This window comes from Rhincodon typus, unplaced genomic scaffold, assembly GCF_021869965.1.
Source record: "Rhincodon typus isolate 14 unplaced genomic scaffold, sRhiTyp1.1 hic_rhity00003452, whole genome shotgun sequence".
NCBI classification, from domain to species: domain Eukaryota; kingdom Metazoa; phylum Chordata; class Chondrichthyes; order Orectolobiformes; family Rhincodontidae; genus Rhincodon; species Rhincodon typus.
The window spans coordinates 4,074-15,230 of NW_025969090.1; the positions used below are offsets into that span (position 1 = coordinate 4,074).

Below are 11,157 nucleotides of genomic sequence, written 5' to 3' on the forward strand. Positions count from 1 at the left end.
TAACCAACTATCATGTCAACAGCATATTGAGCTCACTGGGTGGTAGAAACATCAAGTCTGGCAGACATCAGAATGCAAGAAGAATCCTGACCAAAGTGACCATCACTGGGGCTCATACAGAAGACAGCAGAGCAACATATATTACCGCACTATTCAACAAGGGAATCTGCAGAGAAAACAGGAAACAATAAGCCAGTTAGATTGATATTTGTTGTGGGGAAGATGTCAAAATCTATTGTCAAACAGGTCATAGTTGCAAACTTAGAAAAACTTAGGAAAACAGGAAGAATCAACACAGTTTTATGAAAGAGAGATCACGTTTAACCAATGTATTAGGTTCCTTTGAAGAAGTAATGTGTGTCATAGATAAACAGGAGTCAGAAGATATACTGCACTTGGATTTTCAAAAGAGAGATCTAACTGTGCACCCTCACCCACAAAACTGCCAAAGACTGTGACCATGCTTCTGTCACTCCCAACTGCCAGCTTTTAATGCAATCACGCAGTACATGAATACCAAATCCCATTTTCACTGTGCAGCAGCAGATCTGTTTTACACTCTATGATGCTTGCTACATTGGAAACCTCAATCTTCAGGCCCATAGTGGGAAATGTTATCAATGCTGTGATAAACAAATTTGCAAGAAAGTGACTCCACAACGGAGAGTCTGCAAAGATCAGTTGTAAATATGATTATATGGGGGTCGTGGCAAAACACATTCATGCAGCTAGTATGTAGTTTAACCTCTTGTATTTTTCAGATTGCATCTCTCTGCACTCTTATTTAAAATCATGTGTGCTAAAGACATTACTTCCCCGTAATCATGTTGTTATCAAGTGGTAACTTTGCATTGATTAGAATTGCTAATCTGGTCAGAACAAAGGTCATCACACAATGATTCATCATGCAGTGGGCAGTGATGATTTGTCAGCAGATTCCACGGCATCAAAAAAGCATAAAAATGAAATGCAATCACCCCACTAGATCAACAGGATACATTTTTATATAAAAAATATTAAGTCTCTAAATGGTCTATTGCATTTGAGGATTCTTGAGCCAATTTCAGACAAAGCAGCAGGTGGGGTCAGTCTCTCCGTTAGACTGGAGAGTTTGATCATTATCTCTGGGGGTGGTTTAGGGCATGATGAGCGCAGAGTAGCAGACTCAAAACCAGACTGTTTGTAGAAGCATAGATAGTAGGAACTGCAGATGCTGGAGAATCCGAGACAACAAGGTGCAGGGCTGGATGAACACAGCAGGCCATGCAGCATCATAGGAGCAGAAAGGCTGACGTTTCGGGCCTAGACCCTTTATCAGAAAAGGCATTTCTGATGAAGGGTTTAGGCCCGAAACATCAGCCTTTCTGCTCCTATGATGCTGCTTGGCCTGCTGTGTTCATCCAGCCCTGCACCTTGTTGTCTTGTTTGTAGAAGCATCTCTGGTAACAGTGAGCCAGCAATATTGTCAAAGGGGAGTCTTGAACCTGGACCTTCTGACCCAGAGATAGGGATTGTACCCCTGCACCTCAAAAGCCTCTGACCAATAATACTACATGTTCACCATGAAAGTTGATCTCTTGGATAGTCACACACAGGATAATAAGCAGCATGTGTCAAATTGCACCACAGCAACAGGCAGCATATTCAAGAATGGGGCATAGCTGGAAGGAGAAACCTGGAGCTGATGTTAAAAATAGTAATAACAGCTATAAAAGCAATGTTTAAATTAATCTAATCTGTACTTAATGGCAGTTATAAACTTGCTGAGATATACCACAATGATTTAAAATATATTTTTAACCCGAGGGAGATTACGATGTTTCAAAGTACTCACTGCTCTCTTTTTTTAAAATCAGGAACAGCAAAGGTAGTTACAATAATACCAAAGTGCAAATGTCACAATGAAACATTGTTGAAATTTTATCAGTAATACAATCAATCATTCTTTAAATTGCTCCGTGAGCGGTAACATTACATGAACTATAAATATGAACAGATTCAGGACAGATGCAGTAGCTCAAAATTGGGCATCTATGTGAGACAGAACCTTCAGCAGCAGCAGAATTGTATTCAACTGCAGTTTGTCACGCCATGGTCTGCCATTACTATCAAACCAGTGTGCCAACACTGTCCAATGAAGAAGCCAAGAGCAGCATTAGACATAGGTGGCAACAAGGTGAAGCACAGGACTACATGCTTTCCAAACAATCGAAGTAGCACACAATAGACAGAGCTAAGTGACCGCACAACCAACAGATCAGATCAAATCTCTGCAGTCCTACCACATCCAGTTGTGAAAGGTGGTGAACAATTAATCAACAAACCAAGGAAGGAGGTTCCACAAATATCCCCATCCTCAACACCGAGAGTAGCCTAGCACATATGTGCAAAAGAGAAAGCTGAAGTACTCGTGAGTGATCTATCTCAACCTCCTCCTGGTGTCCCCACAATCACAAATGCTCGTCTTCAGCCAAATCAACTCACTCCACATATCAAGAAGTAACTGAAAGCATTAGATACTGCAAAACTTTATGGACAACATCCTAGTTGTAGCATTGAAGACTTCTACTCCAGAACCAGCTGTACCAGTAAAACTACAGCCTGACAATCTGGAAGATCGCCCAGCTATGTCATGTAGCCGAGAAGCAAGAGACAGCTCATTTGGTCAATTACTATCCCATCAGTCTACTCTTGATCATCAGCAAAGTGACAAAAAGTGTCATCAACAATACTATTAATATTACTTATACAGCAATAACCTGCTCATCAATGTTAGTTTGGGTTCCAACAAAGTCACCTGGCTCCTAACCTCATTACACTCCTGACCCAAACATAGACAAAACAGCCGCTGCCCCAACATTAGCTTGCATTTGACCAAGTACTGCATTATTAAAGAACTCTGACAAAACCGAAGTCACGAGGAACCAGGGGAAAAATACTTCACTGTCTGGAGTCATACTTAACACAAAGGAAGGAGGCTGTGGCTGTTGGAAATCAATCATCTCAGTCCCAGTATATCAGTGCAGGAGTTTCTCAGGGTTGTGTCCTCAGGTTCAAACACGTGCAGCTGTTATCTTCATCGCCTTCTATTCATCATAAGATCAGAGGTGGAGATGTTTGGTTCTGATTGCAGCGTTCAATATCAACTCCTCAGAAGTGAACCAGTACGTGTAAATTTACAGCAAGATCAGAACAACATTCAGCTTTGGGATGATAAATGGCAAATAATACCTGCATTTCACAACTTCACCAGAAAAAGACTAGACTCAACAAAAGAAAATCTAATATCTCCCATTTGCTTTTGAATGCCATTACCACCATTGAACAATGTCACCATTAACATCCGGAAGGTTATCAGTAATCAGAAACTTAACTGAATAAACCATATAAATACTGTGGCTACAACAGGTCAGAGGGTGGGAATTCTGCAGGAACTAACTTGCCTCCTGACTCCTCAATGCTTGTGTGCCATCCACAAGGCACAAGACAGTAGTGTGACTGAATAATCTCCACTCTCCTGAGCAAGTGCAGATCTAACCTCACTCAAGAAGGCAGCACCATCCAAAACAAAGAAGTTCGATTGATTAGCAGCCCATCCATCACTTTCAAGATTCATTCCCTCCAGCACAAATACACAATGGCAGAAATGTGTACCATACACTATGTGCACTGCAATGACTCTCAAATTCCTTTGACAGCATTTTCCAACCGATGACCTCCACTATCTAGAAGGACAAGGAAACCAAATGCATGCGTACACCAACAACTGAGGTTTCTCCTCCGAACCGTGCACCATCCTGACTTACAACTATGTCACTATTCCTTCAGTGTCACTGAGCTAAGTTCCTGGGACTACGTTCCTGACAGCTCTGTGAATGTCCCTACACCACATTGACTGCAGCAGCTTAAAAAGGCAGCTCAACACCATCCCATCAACAACAGCCATGATTGGGCATAAACCTTGCCAATGATACCGACATGCTGTGAAAGAACAAAAAAAATCTTCAGCAGTTCAAGCAAAGTGACAAGTGACCATGCCCCAAAGGCAGATTTCCATTATCTGCTAATGCTAATCCTTGTGTCCCACTTCTTAGGTAAAGGATGAATGTGGCATTTACATGAAGTTTTGTATTTTTAAATTATATACATTAATGCCTTAGATCAGCAGAACTGCCACTCTTGTGTTAAAGGGATGTAAGTGATGCATACTGCAGTGAGTCTTTTTTACAGGGAAGCTTTTTGAACATCTGTGTGTGTGTGTGTTTATCAGCAGACAAAACTTCTCTCATCTCCTACACTGAAGTTTTCTCCTCAGTCACAATCTCTCTTCTCTTTAACAATATATCATAAGAGCTGTTGCAAACATTTCCCTCTTTTTTCCTGTTTTACTCACAATGTTCTTCCTCTTGTCTACGTTTCTCAATTAATTCAGTACCAAGGTTATTGACTTCCATGTTTTCATTATAATGACCCAAGTCACAGAGTCCAATTCCAAAACACTTTTATGATGTTTCAAAGTAGGTGCTCATCTTCAATTGAGAGAAACCAGACCAACACAACCATATCCTGATTTACCTTTCCACGGGGATCTCAAAATTGTACTCTTGACTTTCCTCAAAATTTTTCTTCCCATTACAGACAGCAGGTAATTCAAACTTAATATTGACATCAATGTAACCATGATTTCTCAAGTAAACTTGTCTCTTCCCTCATTCTTTTCCAATTTATTTTGCTTTAAGGGATATAGATCATGTGCAGGCAGATGGGATAAGTTTAGAATGGCATCACGGCTGGCATAGAAATGCTGTACTGTTCCTATGCTGTACTGTTCTATGTTTTATGTAACTTGGTGGTCTTCACCAAGTAATCGCAGTAAGAAGGTAAAATAACTGCTCCAATGTCTGCTCTTAGAAGTTCAACCCGTGGAGAATGTGACAGATGCAAACAATCCTGTACACAACTAAACCATTCTGACATAAAATCTTAAGACAAAAATTCCACCTTATTAACCAGACTCAAAGTAAGGGTCACTGCAATGTAAACCCTTCCAGACTTTTACGTGCATACAGGATTGTTTGCATCTATCATATTCAAATTGTCCCTGAATTTAGAACACAATCACAATGGGAACAGTGGATAAAATCATTGTGCCTTTAAATACTCCAGCAGGCAAGTTCCCGTACAGAAAGCTGAAAGAAATTTGTCTTTACATAAGATATAGCAAGATTCGGGCGGTGGGGGTGTGCTGGTGGTTATCAGCTTTCGTCAGTTTGCCACGATTGACATTTGCTGTACCCTTTAATGAGGTGCACAAAGTTTAATGGGCTGAAAGAGTGGAAAAAAACCTGCACGTTCATCATTCCGTTTTATTTCATCATCCTTGGAATACTGTGGCCAATGTGAAGGTAGCAAAATGTCTGTTGACTTTTAGAGCGAAATTCCAAACTAAGCCAAATTCTCGGGACTCACACGGCTCCCTCCTGGCAAATCTACAACATATATCCTGGACTAAAGCAAAATAAGAATGAACAAGGCAGGCTGAATAAAAATAAACTAAGACTTTCATTAGCAGAAGGGGGGCAGAAAGTCTTTACAAATACTGTCTAACAAAATGACTGAAATCAAAGACTACATTCAGGACGCTCTGACGGTACAGCCTGTTAACAGAACCAGGAGTATTTCTTTCAGTCTTGTCTCCCCTCATTACACTGTAGAGCAGCCATTGTTACTGCCCTCACTCATTCATTATAAACTCGCGGTGTAAGAGGTTAGTTGAAGCACTCAAAGCCTGTGATCCACAGCAAGAAACAAATAAAAGGGAAATTAAACAGGCTGACACGTTTCCTACTGGATCAGCCGTAGGAGATTACGTCCTGGATCCACTGAGTCTCTGTGCAGCTACACATTGGCTGGTAAAATAAACCCACCTTTAATCGCCTCGGGATTAAGCTGATCAGAAGCAGCGACGATGCTGGATTGTCTTTAGATTAGAAGGTTTTATTTAAAAATCACGCCAAAATAAAACGGTGCGCATTTCACACAATACTATAACACGGACTCCAAACGCGATGGCTAAGCTGTGGTTTACTCTATTATAAAAACAGCCAGCCTGTTCTGCATATATCCCCTGACTTCCCAAATTTTGCGTGTTGTAAGTGATTCATAAAACCGCTAGGTGAGCAGGAAGCTAAAGGACATCAGGGCTGGAGGGAGATAGAGCATTCTTCCCTCCTTCCCTGGGTTAAGTGCATTGTGCTGCGGTTGTTGAGCGCTGCATTTAACCCCGGCGCTTCTTACCTCAGCCCGCTCTCCGCTGCAAGCTCTCCCGCAGAATGAACACCATCTGGAACCCAGGGCGTGCTATGGCCTCTGGCAGCGCGCGCGTGCACACACACACACACACACGCGCTCGCGCCCGCCCGCCCGGCGCGCGCACGCCTCCCTTCCCCCGGGGACGGAAAGGGAAAGTAGCGCGAGCCTGCGCGGCTGGGTTTGTTCGCTGTGTTGCATTCCTTGCCAAGCTTTGCATTTGTTATTATTTTCGCCTCTTCGCTGTACTTTTTTTTTGTATTTTGTCTGTTTGGTGTTGTAGTGCGGCCCTGCGCATTTGCTATTGTAGAATCTCTGCACTGTACAATTTTTGTCTGTGGGGTGTTGTACTGTTGCCCTGTGCTTTTGTCATGATTGAATCTCGGCGCTGTACAATTTTTATTTTGTTTTTGGGATGCTGTACTGCGGCCCTGTAGCAAGTTTTGCATTTGTCATTTTTGAACCTCTGCGCTGTACAACTTTTGTCTGTGGGATGCTGTACTGTTGCCCTATGCATTTGTCACTTTTGAATCTCTTCGCTGTGCAGATTTTGTTTCCGGGATGTTGTACTGTTGCCCTGTAGCAAGTTTTGCGTTTGATATTATTTAATCTCTTCCCTGTACAATTTTTATTTTGCTTGTGGGATGCTGTACTGTTGCCCCGGAGCAAGTTTTGGATGTGTTATTATTGAATCGCTTCGCTGTAGAAATTATTTTGTTTGTGGAGTGTGGTGGGAATCAGTAAGTGGAGAGCAGAAAAAATTGCTTTGATCGATTTGTGATTTCAAACCGTTACCTTCAGGTACATTGTCGTGCTTGGAAGTTCTAGGTAATTATGTAATGAGTCTACTCCATGCCTCTCCTTCAAAGTGGAGAGTATGTACATGAAATAAAAGATGGTGAAAGCTTTGTAATTCCCGTCACCGACTCCTGTTTGCCCTCTCGGTCACCGAACAACGTAAGTGCAAATTTAAAAGATAAACTTGAAGTGATTCAGTCTTTTTGTCTATTGCAACATCTGAATGGCAGATTTCGTTCCTTGTTTATTTTGTGGGGGAGAATTGTCTGCGGAAATCAATTGCAAAGTGCCAAAAATTCGCATTCCAAGTGACTCGCTGTTACCGGTGCTAAATAGTAAAAGAATGCGAAGCAATTTCTAACCCAGTTGCCAACACGAAATTGTCTCCTCCCTGCAGTTTGCAACCATTGTTTACTAATACCCGTATTATTATTCAATTACGCTGGGGAAAATATATCAACAAAGGTAGGGCGCCTGTGACACGGTGGTAGTGACCCTATCTCTGAGTCAGGAGACCCAGGTTCAAGGCGTGTCAGCTCTAGAAGTACTCAATGACATCTCTGAACAGGTTCATTAAAAATATCTAGATCAACAAAGGTGAGCACACCTTAATGAAATTGTCATCAAACTTGTGTGGAGAGACAGTGAATTGTTGTATTAAAAATATTAAAAGTAGAGATGGTCAATCACTTTCCCTTCCAAAATGTAATAGTCTACCATGATAGCTGCTTTCTGTCCTTAAATTATGTCATCATCAAACATAGGTGCTTCTAATCCAGAAACATGGACTATGTTAAAAAGTATTTTTTTGGTAAGTATCTTGTCAAACACTCTTTTAACTCCATATAGACAACGTCCACCACATTTTTTTTCATCAGTCTCCTCTGTCGCTTCATTAAAAATTCAATTGGTATATGTACAGACCGTACCATTTTTCATTTTTATGTATTTTTGATAGTGGACTAAAATGGCAAAATTACTGTTGTACAAACAAAGATTGCTGAAGGACTACTGTACGTTATAAAAATAAAGTAGCCTGACACTCATTGTAAGTAAAAATCAAAAGAACTGCAGATGCTTTGAATCGTAAACAAAACAAGAAATTGCTGGCAAAGCTCAGCAGGTCTACAGCGTCTGTGGAGAGAAATCAGAGTTAATGTTTCAGGTTGAATGACCGTTACACAGAACTGATCAACCGTTCTGAGGAAGGGTCACTCGACCCAAAACATTAACTCTGATTTCTCTCCACAGTTGCTGCCAGACCTGCTGAGCTTTTTCAGTAATTTCTGGTTTTGTTACTCATTGAACACTTAGCAGTGTAAGCAATATTTAACAATCAGTGGAGGGAAGGCTATTACAAATGAGCGAGACCCAAAGGGATTTGTAAGAATGGAAATTTGGCTTACAACAAGTTGCTGATTGCTCTGTGGACTAGTGACCAGTTGTCACCAACAAAGGCCTTCTACGTGCCAATAGCTAAGTGACTGGCTCTCAAGTTGTTGAATAGTTTGGGCATGTGAATGTTTGGGGCAAAAGCTATTGGATCCCTGAAAGGAAAGGAAGTGCTTTTGCTGTACAGTAAAAGCGTCTCAAGCCTGCGGGTAGCAAATTTATTTTCTCTCGTCAGCTTCTATAAGCTGTGACAGTTACTGAATAAATCAGAGTGTGAACCTGTCACCCAGTATTTCTTGTGAACAAGTGAATGAATCAAAAAAAGTGGTGATGGAATTCAAAAGGGAAGGAAAGTTAAAGAAAAAAACAGAAAACAGTAAGGAAAGAGAAATAGAATTGAAAAGAAAGAAAGTAAAACCAGAATTGAAATTGCAATTAGAAGATAAATTGAAGGAATATGAATATCAACCTAAAAGGATGTATTTGAAACAAAAGACGTCAGATACTGATGCAGGCCTTGGTGGGGAGGATATTTGCGATAATCTGAAGTTCAGCAGGGAAACATATGTGGGGGAATTCTTCATATACTTTGAGAAAATGGCTAGACAAATGAATTGGGCAAAAGAGGATTGGACATAGCACATGCAGAGGAAGTTAATGGGTAAAGCACAGGAAATTTACACCTCACTGTTAGTTGAGCTGTTTCAGGATTAGGAAATTGTGAAAACGAAACTATATTGGCTTCATATAATTAGTGTTACTCCCTGATACATATAGGCAGAGGTTTTGGAATTTAAGGAAACAGCCTGGGCAAAGCTATATTGAATTTGAAAGGGTAAAGCAAAGTAATCTAGAAGGTGAGTATGAGCATTAGAGGATGAAACCAAGCTTGAAGCTTTTAGATAGATTATTTTCTTAGAAGAATTGAAAAACTCAGTGTCTTTCATAATAAGTACCCACATTGAAGACAAAATATTGCAATAATGGCTGAAAATTATGAGCTAATCCATAAAATGAAATCTTTTTCCTGTAAACCACATAAATTCGAAAGGGATGGAAAATGGGAGAGTGAACAAAAGGCAAGTAGCCAAATAAAAAATGGATGGCTGGGAATGTTCCAAGGTCACTTCCTCAGATCAAAAGGGTTGGAGATGAAAATTGAAAGCAAGGTGTTTCCATTGTAACAAGTTGGGGACATTCATTCAGACTGTTGGAAGTTGCAAGGAAAACCAATGGGGCTCACTGGAGCTCATAAGAATAAATCCAAAAAGGAGACTCAAGAGGGAAATCCCTTGGTTTGTAGCTTTAACTACCCCTAAGAGACCAGAAATAATCACTGCTGTGAGTACAGAAGACATATAGAGTGTAGATGAGAGCTATGAAGTGTTATCGTCTAAGGGGAAGATAGACCCTTTTACTTTGGTTGTGGAACTCAATATTGAGTGCTAGAGGATATATGGTGTGAAAGTGGAAAATGAGGTGTTGTTCCTCCAGCTTGCAATGAACTTCATTGGAACTTCAGGTTATAATATCTATAATCCATTTTTCTTACATCCCTCAACCACATCTTGTTTATGTCTTGTTGGCTTTGTTCTCAGCAGAATGGACCCAATTTCTCCTCTTCACAACTAACATTTACATCTCTTTTACATAACTATCTCTCCTTCATCACTGTTATCATTGTCCTCACCTACTACTCTGGGCACCCTTGCAATATGTATACTTGCTTCTCCTCTCCCTCTGTCTACAACATACCACCATTTTCCAACTCCTTTCAGTTTTGAAGAAGCATCTCACTGGACTTTAAAAGTTAACACTGGTTTTCTTTACACAGATGCCGTGCTGGAGTGGTAAGGAGCCCATAATCCAGAACCTAGACCAGTATTCTGAGGATGTCTGTTTGAGTCACACCATGGCAGATTGTACAATCTGAATTCAATAAAAGTCTGGAATTAAAAGTCTAATGATGACCATGAAACCATTGTTGACGGTCATTTAAAAATCTGGTTCACTAATATCCTTTAGGGAAGAAATCTGTTGGAGATGAAAATTGAAAGCAAGGTGTTTCCATTGTAACAAGTTGGGGACGTTCATTCAGACTGTTGGAAGTCTGGTCTGGCCTATGCTGAATCAGACCCATAGCAATGTGGTTGACTCTCAGATGCCTTCTGAAATGGCCCTAGCAAGCCACTCAGATCAAGAAGGTATAAGGGATGGGCACTAAATGCTGCACCAGCTATTGGTGCCCGCATCTCTTGAATCAATTTAAAAACATACTACCAGACTCGCTGAGTTTCTCTCACACTTTCAGTTCTTATTTCAGATTTCCAGCATCTGCAGTATTTTCCTTTTATTTAATCAAGAAAGGTGGCAAAGACTAAATAAAGGCGTAGTGCAGTTCTGTAAAATGTGTCAAGAATGTTAAAGTAGGATGAGAACCTCAAAGTATAAGCAAACCAGCATCTTAGATACCCATGCCCATTTTCAAAGAACCATTCTGTTTAGTTTTTGTAAATTGTGTAGGACTACTACCAAAAATGAAAGCAGGATGTCATTATATCATGTAATTATGGATATGATAACCCAATTCCCAAAAGATTTGTAAATTTTTTTAACGTCGTTCATGGCTTGTGGGTGGTGCTGGCTAGGCCAGCACTT

General features: G+C 40.6%; 1 long non-coding RNA gene across 1 annotated transcript; it reads left to right on the forward strand.

Annotated features, from left to right (window-relative positions):
- The first annotated feature begins 6,455 nt into the window (after window positions 1–6,455).
- On the forward strand, window positions 6,456–10,457 carry LOC125481764. The gene is made up of 3 exons (XR_007261454.1): window positions 6,456–6,490; window positions 7,111–7,266; window positions 10,334–10,457. It is a non-coding gene; the product is annotated as an uncharacterized LOC125481764 (long non-coding RNA).
- Window positions 10,458–11,157: the final 700 nt, after the last annotated feature.